The sequence below is a fragment of the Anastrepha obliqua genome, chromosome 5 (assembly GCF_027943255.1).
Source record: "Anastrepha obliqua isolate idAnaObli1 chromosome 5, idAnaObli1_1.0, whole genome shotgun sequence".
NCBI lineage: Eukaryota > Metazoa > Arthropoda > Insecta > Diptera > Tephritidae > Anastrepha > Anastrepha obliqua.
The window spans coordinates 38,439,140-38,453,486 of record NC_072896.1 but is presented as its reverse complement, the minus strand read 5'-3'; positions in this window follow the sequence as shown (position 1 = coordinate 38,453,486).

Here is a 14,347-nt window from a genome sequence, read left to right as displayed (position 1 = left end):
AATGATTGTTATACCCAAAAAAGACAAAGAAAAAAATAATATTAAAAATCTTAGGCCAATCAGATTGCTTCCAAATATTAGCAAAGTCTTCGAAGTGGTAATAAATATGAACATCAATAGAATACTCGAAAATAACAACCTGATCAGCCAAAAACAATTTGGCTTTAAATATACACATTCGACTACTCATGCTATCAACCTTCTAGTCTCGGAAATAAACTGGAACTGGAATAAAAAATACGTCACAGGAGCTTGCTTCCTAGATATCGAAAAAGATTTTGACCAAGTATGGATAGAAGGACTTATAACAAAACTTATCGGATACAAATTGCCTCTCCATCTGATTATATTAATTTACAATATGCTCTGTAATAGAACATTCTCGGTATGGATAAATAATATAAAAAGCAGTCGAGATTACTATATAAAAAATGGACTACAGCAAGGAAATGTTAATGCCCTCTTTAACATATACAAGTTAAGGCATGATACCGAAACCTACGAAAGCAACAGCATTTCGTTGCAAAGCCTCAAATACCCTACCGCTCTTTCTATCACCCCAGTGCTGACATCTAAGCTCAGCCGTTGCAGCCCAACACCAACAAGCATGATGATCACTACCTGCGCTCACCTTAGCAACAGCATGCATGGCTTCACAAAACAACCCGCTGCATAACAACAAACAGTGATCACTGCTTGCGCTTGGCTTGGCAACAGGATGTTAGGCAGGCAGACCAAAACACAACAATTGTTGTCTGGCTCAACTAACCACCGACTGCATAGCAACACAACATGCGTGAGCCTAGCATGCAGATCAACTGCATGACAACAGCTCGATCAATGCATTGCGCCTGCCCTAGCAGCGTCGCGTTGGGTAGGTTGCCCATAACACAACGGTGCTTGCCTGCTTGAGTGAACCACCGCTTGCATAGCAACACATCGTTGACATGCTTGGTAGGCAGGCCAGCGGTACCACTTGTCATGCGCATGCAACAACACAATGCTAGCGGTAGAGTCCAAGCGACCTTTTTCGCGCAACAACACCTACAGGTGATTACCACTGATCGCGAGGGTATAAAAGGCGGTATCATTGCCTGTCGAAGTTCAGTTCAGTTCTTGATACGCGGCAGTTCTTGATACGTGGCAGTTCTTGATACGCGGCAGTTCTTGTTACGCTGCAGAGTCAACTTAAGTAATAAAGTCAACTTAATAAATAAAGTTATGTATTTAATTAAAACAAAGTGTTGTTAAAGTTAAATAATAAAGTTAATAAATACTATTTTATTGAAACAAAATGTTGTTTTATTTTATAAGCAATATAACTTGCTTAACTGGCGCCCAACTAAAGTAGAATCCAGTGTCCTGTGAAAAAATAAATATCCTCTTAAAGAAAGGATAGTGACTGGTTAAAACCATAATCTAAACAAAAAAAAAATCTTTTATAAATGTGTAAAAAAAAAGGATAATAAAAACTATGGAAAAAGAAAAATAAAAAACTGATTAGTGCTTAAATAAAACTAAATTGAAGTGCTAGAAATAAAAGCAAAAAACTAATAACCTTTAAAAAAAAAAAAGCACAGAAAAAAATTTTGACTAAATTTGAACCTGCTTGAAAAAACAAAAAAACTTTCCTCAAGTGATGGGAACAGATGCGAGTGCTTGAAGACAGCATTCAGAAACGAAGGCAAAAATATTATAAATGATAAATGCGATACCCAAACAGCAAACAATGACAGATGTTGAAGCAAAAAAAAGCAGCAAAAACAAATCAAATTAAATAAAAATCACAGCAAGACGAAGCGGTAAAAGGCAGGCAAGAAAATATTATAATTAATTATAAAATATATTAATTAATTGTGTGAAAACTCAAAGCTAAGAAAATAATTCTGTAATTCTCCCAACTACGGGGAACTGATGAGTAAGTATTATATTAAGAAAATATCAAAATAAGAGGAAAAATAGGAGGAAAAAGTAAAACTTAAAATAAAATTAAAAATAAAAATATAAATAAAAAATAAAACTTACAAATACATACAAACACGCATACGTTTATTAAGAGACAAAGTAATGGAAATAAGTAAAAACAAATAAAAAAATATTTACATGTAATTTTTGTGCACTCATGAGAATGAAAACTCACTAGAACTCACAAACATCAGAGCAGATAGAAAGTATAGTTTAAAGGAAAACACCACTCAACAAAATCTTGGCTATCAGAAGTCTAGTAAGTATTGTAATTAAAAAAAAAAAACATAATTAGAGTAGGTCGTTTGCTTAAAAAAAAAATATTTTGTATTATTGAAAATAAAATTATAAATAATAAATAAACATTAAAAATGGATAGAACTGCAGTGGCTAGTCTGTTAGAGTCGACAGTAGAAGCGGTTGAGCAGAATTTTAGGGAACAATTAGCAGAGCTAAAACGAGAGTTTCAAAGTATTTTACCCAAAAAAAATAGAAGTTCTTAAGCCCGTTACTATTGTCCAAGGTGTGCAAAGTACTCACACGGACCTTAATTTGATAAAGTCTCTACCGGAATTTAGGGGTAAAATTTCAGAATACCCAGCTTGGAGAGAAGCAGCTAGGTTCGCGATAAGCTATTATACCGAGGGCTCAGAGCCATATTATATTGCCATGGGTATTTTGCGTAACAAAATAACCTCAGCAGCTAATGAAAATCTTAGCGCTTTTAACACACCATTAAACTTTAAAGCTATTGTAAGTAAATTAGATCAACTTTATGCAGATAAACGACCACTCCACATATTAGAGAACCAACTAAACACCCTCAGGCAGGGAAAAATGTCTATTAATCAATATTATGATGCAGTTGATAGGCAACTAACATTGATTTTAAATAAAAATATAATGACCTATAGCAGCAATGAGCAACTCGTTCATGCATTTAATGCTAAGGCTAGGGAAAATGCTTTAAGAGTTTTCATTTCTGGCCTTAAACGCCCACTCTGCGATACCCTTTTTTCAGCGAACCCGCCGGATCTTCCCAGTGCACTTGCTGCAGCGCAGGAGCTGCAACATAATCGCGAAAGGTATGAGTTTGCACATACATATGCCTCAGGCATATTGCCACAAGCTTTCCAGAGCGCTCCATTGTTTAACACTGTGCCGCAACCGAATCGAGCTAACAGTCCAGCGCAATATCCTGTCCCTATGGAAGTAGATCGGGGAACCTCTCTACTTAGACAAATCCCCCAAACTCGAACTAATCCCTCCGACCGATTCAACCGTCAACAAATATTCCAACAGGGAAATAGTTCTAATTTCCCAAATCCTTATCAGCAGCGGTCACGGCAACAAGCCAATAATTTTTTCCAACCACAACAACAGTATAGGATACCTCATACTAATTACACCCCCACTCAAACACCCTTGCAACGACAACAACAACAACAATATAAGAGGCCTTACACCCGTACAAATAACACCTCCACTCAAGCGCCCATTCAAAAACTCCAGCGTATCAACGCTATGGGAAACGAGCCATATTCTACCGAAATAGACGAATATGAGGACCCCTTTTTAAACGAACCACCGTACTCCGAAATGGGAGACACCGAGTTACCAGATGAGGTCAATTTTTTAGGCTAAGGTCGAACTTGCCCTTTATTACCCGAACCTTACCAAATGGGCAAGTTCTTAAAATTTTAATAGATACAGGAACATCAAAAAATTACATTAAAAGACATAGTTTTTTGAAAGGTATAACTCAAATAAAATATCCCTTTCAACTAAGATCCATAAATGGTGTGAATAAAATTTCTGAGAAGTGCAAAGTAAATATTTTAGGATCTACTGCTACTTTTTTTATACTTCCACAATTAGATACTTTCGATGGAATCATTGGGTATGATTTGTTGAAAGGTATCGAGGCAAAAATTGACACTAAGGTTGGTCTCATTTTCCACAAAAACGGAAAAGAGAAGCTTAACTTTTTTCAGTGCCAACAAGTTAACACGGCCCAAACTAAACCAATTGAAGTACCCTGTAGTATCGAAGAATTAAAGCAACGTAATTTTAATGCATTTGCAAATCCCGATAGAGCTCTCCCATATAATACAAATGTTATAGCAACAATGGATACATTAATTGATAGGCCAATTTACTCAAGAAGCTACCCATACCCAATATCAGTAGGAAATTTTGTTAATAATGAAATAGAATCTCTGCTTAAAGACGGCATAATAAGAAAGTCCTATTCACCCTACAACTCACCTGTCCATGTAGTCTCAAAGAAAGGTTTAGATGACGACGGAAATCCAAATTTAAGAATGGTTATCGATTTCCGGAAGCTAAACGAGCATACTACTTCCGACAAATATCCTATTCCCGATACCACAGTGATACTTTCAAATTTAGGCAAGTCCAAACTATTCACAACTCTAGACCTTAAGTCCGGGTTTCACCAAATTTGTCTTCTAGAGAAAGATAGGTGCAAAACTGCATTCAGCGTAAACAACGGCAAATATGAGTTTTGTCGTTTGCCCTTTGGTTTGAAAAATGCACCGAGCATATTTCAAAGAGCAATCGATGATATATTGCGCGACGACATTGGGAAAATATGTCACGTTTACGTTGATGATATCATCATTTTTTCACCTGATGAAAAGTCACATTTTAAGCACGTTGACTCTATATTGAAAAAAATTGAGAAAGCAGGAATGCGGGTATCGTTAGAAAAATCGAAATTTTTTAAAAGTGAGGTCGAGTTTTTAGGTTTCACAGTCTCTCATAAAGGAATCCAAACATGTCCTAGCAAAGTAGAAGCTATCCTTAGTTACCAACAGCCAAAGTCGTTAAGATCTTTGCGGTCCTTTTTGGGTCTTTCCGGTTATTACCGTAGGTTTATTAAGGACTATGCGCATATTTCAAAACCTCTCACGAAATATTTAAGAGGCGACAATGGCCACGTTAGCAGTCGTCAGTCCAAAAAAGTGAATATTTCCCTTGATGATGAAGCAGTCAAGGCCTTCAATAAATTAAAATCTATTCTGGCTTCGGAAGATGTCCTTCTTCAACATCCAGACTACTCTAAGCCATTTGAGATAACAACGGATGCCTCATCCGTAGCCCTAGGAGCCGTACTTTCCCAAAACGGCAAACCCATAACCATGATATCTCGCACGTTGTCTAAGGCTGAAGAGAATTATGCTACAAACGAACGCGAACTCTTAGCGATAGTTTGGGCATTCCAAAAGTTAAGACATTACCTATACGGTATTAAAAATATACATATTTTCACTGATCATCAGCCCCTTACATTCGCTATGTCAGATAAAAATCCAAATTCCAAAATTAAAAGATGGACTGCATTCATAAATTCTTTCGCACCGAAATATTTTTACAAACCCGGCAAAGAAAACAAAGTAGCTGACGCACTTTCTCGACAATATATTCACAACCTTGATGACTCAGATGATACTGCTCATAGTATAATTTCCCTTTCGAATACAATTAAAACCATTAAAAATCCTGTAAACCAATTTAAAGCTCAATTAGTCCTATTACCATCCGAATTTAACAGCAAATCTACTAAAAATTTATTTCAAAAACTACTTAGGCATACCGTACATTTCAAAACTGCGGAGTATCTTTTACAAACTATCCGGGAAAAAGTCAACCCAAATGTAGTTAATGGAATCTGTTGCGACCTCGAAACCTTAGCTAGAGTTCAGTCTCTTCTCTTGTCCAATTTCCCAGGAGTAAGATTTATCCATACGGAAAAATTGGTAATAGACCTAATAAAAAGAGAAGATCAAATTGAAGCTGCTACTATGGAGCATAACAGAGCCCATCGTTCAATCCTAGAGAACTATAAGCAGTTGATATCCGAATATTTTTTCCCAGATATTAAGAAAACTTTAACAACAATAGCTAAAAATTGTAAAACATGCTTGGAAAATAAATATAATAGACACCCATCAAAAACCAATATAGGGCAAACACCAATTCCAGAATATCCCGGTCAGATCCTCCATGTGGATATATTCTCTGTTGAGAAATTTCACTTTTTTACCTGCATAGACAAATTTTCCAAATTTACCATTACCATTCCAATTGAATCCAGATCAACGAATGATATCAAAACCGCTTTATTAATAGTTCTAAATAAGTTCAAAAAAACTAAAACAATTGTGTCGGACAATGAAAAATCTCTTCAGTCTAACACAATATCTAATATGTTAAAATATCATTTTAATATTGAGCAATTTTTCATACCAGCCTTACACAGTAACAGTAATGGCCAAATCGAAAGAGCGCATTCAACGCTTACAGAAATCGCTAGATGCATAAAAGCCGAACAAAATATTACAGATACCCAAGAACTAATTCTACTTGCCACATATAAATATAATAACTCCATACATTCTACTGTAAATGCAAAACCTTTAGATATTATTAATCATTTTTCTAAAGATCACCTTGAATCAGTAAAAGCAGCACTTACTGCTGCACAAGACAGTATTGTTAAAAAACCTAATAATAGTCAAAAAACCTATCAGGAAGGCGAAAAAGTATATGTTCGTCGTAATAAGCGTTTAGGAAATAAATTAAATAAGGTGTACGTTGAAAATGTCGTACAAAAAGATTTAGGTACGACTGTCTTGATAAATGGTAGAAAGGTCCATAAAGATAATTTAAGATAACTTCCGTTAATCTGTTTACTAAAGGAAAAATCCTGAAAAATATCAACGACTTCTACTGTTCGCACCAAAACTAGCTTAAGATAAAATCATTTTCGATTGAAGCATATTTTGTTATAATATATATTAATTTTACCATTAAAATGTAATATCAGTTTTTTTTGAATTTTTGTCTAAATTACTTAATTCCAAAAATCAGAAAATTTCATCACATCAATGTTAAAATAAAAAAAAATCCGAAGGAAATAATTTAAAAAAAAGAAACGTACATATGTATACGGTAATTATAAATTCCTCATCATAATTGTTCAAAACATAAAGTTGTTAAAATATAAAACTATTTAGTCTTATCGTCCAAGATTAAATAAAAAATTTTTTTGTAAATTCTACTCTTTTCGGAGAGTAAAGATTTTTCTTAATGTTAAAATTCGTAAATAAAATAAAGATGTTTAATAAGAAAAAGTCGTACATATGCATACAAAATACATAAACTCTTTAAACACATTTTGTTACGATCATCTATCTGACCCAAAAATTATTAATTATGATAAAATATTTTTGTCCAAAAAAATTATTTTGTAAAAAAAAAAAAAAACCTTAACACGAAAATTTAAACATTTTCACATATTTTTTTTTCTCAAACGTAATTTTATTTTATAAAACAAAAAATAACTATAAAAGCACCACGAATGTGTAAACTTTGGGTACTATAATTAAAGATCAAATTTTGAATTACTTAAAAAAAAGAGAAGCTAATTATAGTAAAATATTGTTGTTCGAAAATAAATTATTTAGTAATAAAAAAAAAACCAAAAAACTAAAATTGTAACATTTTCATTTATGCTTTTTTCTCAAAAGTAATTTTTCCTATTTAGTGTAAAGCAAAAAAATAAGCATAAGAACAACGCGAATAAGCAAATGGAACGCATAATCTTTTTGAGAAGTTAATTAGAATTTTGAATTGTTTAGAAGAAAAAGCTAATTATAACAACTTTTTATTTTTTTCAAGACATTTATATGGAGTATATGTTATTTAGTTAAAAAAGTTGTAATGTTAAACTCATTTTGTTATCATAAAAATTCCAAAAATATCAACCAAAAATGAAAGACTTTTTCTAATTGAAATTAAAATTGTAATTTTCCAAAAGGCCGAAAAAGGCATTACTTTACTTACAAAAATAGCCTAAGAAATAGTTGTAAGCTTTAGATTTAGCCTAACATACATATGTATTTATTATTTTGTCGGATCAGGGACGCTCCGAACTTAAGAAGGGGAGGAGTTAAGGCATGATACCGAAACCTACGAAAGCAACAGCATTTCGTTGCAAAGCCTCAAATACCCTACCGCTCTTTCTATCACCCCAGTGCTGACATCTAAGCTCAGCCGTTGCAGCCCAACACCAACAAGCATGATGATCACTACCTGCGCTCACCTTAGCAACAGCATGCATGGCTTCACAAAACAACCCGCTGCATAACAACAAACAGTGATCACTGCTTGCGCTTGGCTTGGCAACAGGATGTTAGGCAGGCAGACCAAAACACAACAATTGTTGTCTGGCTCAACTAACCACCGACTGCATAGCAACACAACATGCGTGAGCCTAGCATGCAGATCAACTGCATGACAACAGCTCGATCAATGCATTGCGCCTGCCCTAGCAGCGTCGCGTTGGGTAGGTTGCCCATAACACAACGGTGCTTGCCTGCTTGAGTGAACCACCGCTTGCATAGCAACACATCGTTGACATGCTTGGTAGGCAGGCCAGCGGTACCACTTGTCATGCGCATGCAACAACACAATGCTAGCGGTAGAGTCCAAGCGACCTTTTTCGCGCAACAACACCTACAGGTGATTACCACTGATCGCGAGGGTATAAAAGGCGGTATCATTGCCTGTCGAAGTTCAGTTCAGTTCTTGATACGCGGCAGTTCTTGATACGTGGCAGTTCTTGATACGCGGCAGTTCTTGTTACGCTGCAGAGTCAACTTAAGTAATAAAGTCAACTTAATAAATAAAGTTATGTATTTAATTAAAACAAAGTGTTGTTAAAGTTAAATAATAAAGTTAATAAATACTATTTTATTGAAACAAAATGTTGTTTTATTTTATAAACAATATAACTTGCTTAACTTACATACTAGACCTACTGCATAAAATCAACAATATAATAGCCTTCGCAGATGATGTTGTTATTTACCACTCAGACAATACAATTGCCAACATAAACACTCATCTCCAACTTAAATACAATACTGTAGAAGAATATACAACGGACTGGCACCTCAAATTAAACACCAACAAATGTGAAAATATGCCATTCCGTCCCCCTATCAAAAAGTGCAACACTAACATCAAAAAAACTGGAAAAATTTCAAAATTAAATCTGAGAGGACAAATATTTACCAAAATTCAACAAACCGATAAAGTCAAATACCTCGGCATATACTTGGATAAGTTCTTGTACTACAATCACCACATTAACAACCAAATAAAGAAAACAAATAGAGCATATTATGTTTATAAGAAAATGTTCTCGACGAAATTTCTGCATAACACGCTAAAATCAATTATGTATCAGGCATTGGTAAGACCTATATTCACATATGGGTGTCCTATTTGGTATAACTTGTCACCATCTTACATAGAAAGGAGGATTCTATGATCATGCACTTCCTTATATAGGACAGCAAAAAGCAACTACACTAAATATGTAACGAATGCAAAAGTATATAACACAGCCAAAGTACCCAGAATCGACTGTCATATAATAAATCTAATTAGGAGACACATAATGCGCTGTCTTTACAATAATAATAACACTCTAATAAGGGCACCTTACCATGAAAGCGATGAATATTTCCTGTCAGCCATTAAAAATGGATTTACACCACCGGAAACATTCCTCTATCTTGATAAGAACGGTTTTATACAAAATAAAGACCATATACCGATAATTTATCACATTCATAGAAGAGCCAACGTTAAAACAGTCACGTCAAAAGCCCTTAACAGAGAAAACTAACGTTTTGATACATACATCTCCCCCAGAGACGAAATAGAAGCTCTTGATATTAATAAAAAATGCTGGTGGCTAAACAATACACAAACTTAAACACTATTTCATGCCGAATACCCGACATAACTTCCTTTTAAACCATTTTATCTTCTATTAAAAAAGCTAAGCATGCACTGTTTTTTACAGGTTTTTTTCTCTGCAATATAATCATAAAATATTACAAAAATGTTACTATATATATCTATAAGAAGCTCGTCATGTACTTGAGAACTCATCTAGAGTCATTGTATAATCATATTATATACTTAAAACTATTGTTTATTTTAGTACATAACATTATTAATACCAAATAAATAAACAACTTAAAAAAAAAACCAATCATCGAGCCATTTTTTGACTTCTTCGTGAGAATTGAAGCGCTGCTCGGAAAGTGCGTGGCCCATCGATGCAAACAAATGATAATCGGAAGGCGCCAAGTCTGGTGAGAAAGCCGTATGCACCAGCGGTTCCCAATCGTACGTCTTCACCAATTGCCGGGTCGCTCTTTTTCGATGTAGCGGTGCATTGTCCTCAAGAAAAAATCAAGAAAAATTACTTTGTGACGCCGATCGGCATATTCTGGGCGTTTTCGGTGTATAGCGCTGTTCAAATCGGGCAATTGTCGTTGGTGGCGTGCACCGTCAACTGTTTCACCTGGTTTTAATAGCTCGTACCAAATCATGCCACGCTGATCCCAGAAAACATACAGCAATGCCTTGCGGCCGAAGCGATTTGGTTTGGCCGTTGTTTTTGGCTCATGGCCGGGCGGACCATACGATCGTTTATGCTTGGGATTGGAGAAATACACCTCTTTTTCATCACCCGTAACGGTTCGATGTAAAAAAGACTTCCTATTGAACCGGGAGAGCAGCATTTCACAAGTGGTTTTCCGGTTCTCTTGCTGCCTTTCAGTTAGTTCATGCGGCACCCATCTTCCGAGCTTCAAAATCATGCCCATGTCTTTCAAACGTTTGGAAATGGTTTATTGGGTCACGCCCTCATTTCTTGCGTTTGACCATCATCTTCATCCAACAATGCTTTCAATTCGGCGTCCTCAAACTTTTTCGGTGGCCGACCACGGTCCTCGTTCTCCACGCTAAAATCACCACTTTGGAATTTTTCAAACCACCTGAAGCACTGTGTTCTACTTAAAGCATGTCCACCATAAGCTTCCATAAGCATTTGAAGTGCTTGACAAAAATGCATTCTTGTATGAAACGTTACAAACAATGGGCGTTACAAGAAAACTAAAAAAATGGTCAACCCGTTCTAAAGTTTGAAGATTACAAAGATTCAGGAACCAAATGATTAAAAAATTGTTTAATTCCGATGGAGAAAGGTAAGCTTTTTTTTTGTACCGATAGTGACGCACCCTGATGTACATATTTACATAAGCTCTTATGCATTGGTACCTACATACATATCTTCAAGCATCCGGAGGGATCCCATAATAGTAGTATTAGCAAATTTTTTGAATTGGTTTTTTTTCGTAAACTTTCACTTTGATTAAAAGTTTATTTGCATTGTTCTCATGCAGCTCACATGCGCTTTGAGCAGCACCATTGGTTGCTGCTCTATCAAGGAGGTGATAACTTAGGTACTTCCGAAATACCCCACTATCAGCGTACGTCCACTATTCACACTCGTTTACAGCAGCTGCCCCTACTTTGGTATTTTTATTTTATTTTCTTTTTGTTTTTGCATTTTAGATCTTTTAGTTTTGTGACTAAATTTGCGTACAATACTCACGAAAACCACAAAAATCAGTTGAAATAAATTTAGAAGTTTTGACTAGAACTCAAATCAAATTGAAATTCTGTGCCCGGCCCTTTTTAGCAATAAGACTTTAATTGCTTCAATGCCTTTGCATTGAAATGTGCGAAATTAATGCTAAAGTCAACGGATTTCTAATTAAAAAAAGACAGAAAAAAATATAAAAAAAAATATGAAAAACAAATTCCGCTTTTGTTTTTCAAAACTATCATAATTTTTTAGTTTTAGTTGCTTTCCATTCAGGTCTTGGGCTCACGATTTTGACTGTTAACCAACATCTTTCGCAGTTCGAAACTAATTGAAATATGTCTACTCCTGAAAATCTATATTCGGCAAATATAGGGGGGACTTAACCCCAAGTCGTTTTTTGAATGTACAAGGTTTTTGCCGATTTTAACGTTTAGATGCCTGGTTTAGTGGGAAGCTCCTCAGAAGGGCTATAATATCACTAAACTCGGGAGGGTGCAAAGGACTGCATGTATTGACATCACCGGAGCACGTAGAACTTGTCCCAGTACTGCACTGAATGTCGTTTTGCACTTATTTCCCATCGACTTTACGTTATTTCTATCGCTGCTCAAAGTGCAATCAAGTAAAAGGACGTTGGCGTCTAGTGGCAATCTCTCAAGGGACATTGGAGCATTTTTGGGCAGTTAGCAGATCTCTAAAGTACCCTCAAGGTAGTGGCATGGCAAACTTTCCCAGTAGGCAGGATTAGAACGAGGGGGAAAAATATATTGAGCCAAATCATCTATTTCCTTAAAACTGCCTAATACTGCTAGTGTTTTACAGACAGAAACCTTCGCGCTACTGCAGGCATGCAGAATGTTTGGGGAACGTGGAAGCTAGAGATTTATTAACATTTTCTCCGATAGTCGAGCTGTGATTAAGGCACTGACGACTTCATAGTCCAAATCCAAACTAGTCAACTCCTTTAAGGAGGAAATCAAATCTCTTGGGTGTGCAGGTAACATTCCTCAGATCTGGATTCCAAGACACAGGAACATAGTGGGAAATGAAATTGCTGATGAGCTCGGCAAAAAGGGGACTGAATTGCTTTCAGAGATCTTCTGCCCAGGCATCGTCATTCCCTCGGCTGTTATTAAAGTGGAGTCGCACAACTTATTTCTCACAAAAGCGCTGGACATTTAGAGATCTATTCCTTCGTGTGCTATTTCGGAAATCCTTCTGGGCCAGGTATAATAGACGCAGGACGCAGGTAGTTCTAGGGGCTCCTCGCCACTCATTTTCTAAGCTCGTACCAATGCTTACCGGCCATTTAACACACGCACGAAGGCTAGGGCTACCATTTAACTCTCACTGCAGATGCTGTGAGGACCTTTCAGAGAAGGAGACTGTTGGACTGACACTGTAAATGTCCGGGCTTGACAGCTAGATGATTAAGTTGACTGGGTCCTGCTTTCTTTGACAGCCTAGAGCAGTGCGCCAACCTAAATCGCAGTAACCTTCCCAATTATGTATGTACATAAACAGCTCTCGTTGGCTGCGGATATCTGTGAGGTGGAGGTCTCAAAATGGTATCAAAACGGCGCTTTAGTGGTGCTTGGAGAGTGCTAGATTGGTACGTTAACCATTTCACCTATCTTCCTAAAAAAGTTATTCAAAACAAGATTGACTAATTAATTTTGCGCCACCTGTTTTATTGATTCATATTTCTTTAGATGGGTGTCTAGTCGAACTCTTCATCGAATTAGTGGTGTGCATGTAGTTGTTGTTGTTGTTGCAGTGGTTGAGTATATCCGCTGAACTAATCCTAATTAGTGACCAGCACCGTTCTACTACCATCGTCCTCGTATAATGATGTTTTTTTTTTTTTTTTTTTTTTTTTTTTTTTGTTCTAAGTCAAATCCATTTAGTGAGGTCCAAGTATAGCAGCAAATTCTTTATTTCGTCTGAGATCCCATAAATTTGCTGCCAGATAGGCTTACCAAAGGAGCGGAGTCGTACCCTTTTTAGCCCTGGAAATTCACAAAAGTAGTGGAAAAGACTTTCCTTCACCCCTTCCGCCGGACAGCTCCTGCAGATATAATTGAAGGGTAGATTGAGTCTACCTGCATGATTCCCTACTTCCCAATGGCCTGTAAGGGTTGCAGTGATGCGTGAGATGTTTGGTCGAGAACATCCTAAGAGGTGATTCCTCCTTCGGATTTTGTATGACGGCCATGTGTTTTTTATTGTAATACATGTAGTTAGTTGCTTCCATCATTTTTCGGCTAAAGCATGATAATGTGAAGCAATGCATGCTTTTATTGTGTTCAGTGGGGTGAATACTGCCACCGCCTCTGCTAAGTCTAGTGTCGAACCTTTTCTTGCTAGCTCATCCGCTATCTCATTACCCCGTATGTTCCTGTGACCGGGAACCCATATCAGAGTGATTTCAAGCCAATGGCATTTCCAGCTCCTCTTTATACTGTAAGACTAGTTTGGATGAAATGGAGTTGGAGTCTAAGGCCTTTATAGCTGCTTGACTGTCTGAGATGACAGCTACTCTTGCACCAACTTTTTTCTAGAGTTTTAGTGATTTGCATGCTCTCTGATCGTTAAACAGTCTGCTTCGAACACGCCGGCATAGTCAGGAAGATGAATTAACTGAGATAGGTTGAGTAGCTCCAGCTCAGACACCACAGTTCATCTTTGAACCATCGGTATAGATTTCGATATCGTATCTTCCAATCACCTTCCCTTTGCTTCAGTCGGCTCTCGGTGGAAAACGTGCTGTAAAGCCTTTCTTGAAGTTAAGGTCGGGGACTGTGTAGTCTGATCTGTTTTTTGAGCAGCGAGGGTCCCTGTAGGAGGATCTTACTGTGGCCGTACAACCTTGTTGCCCAGCTC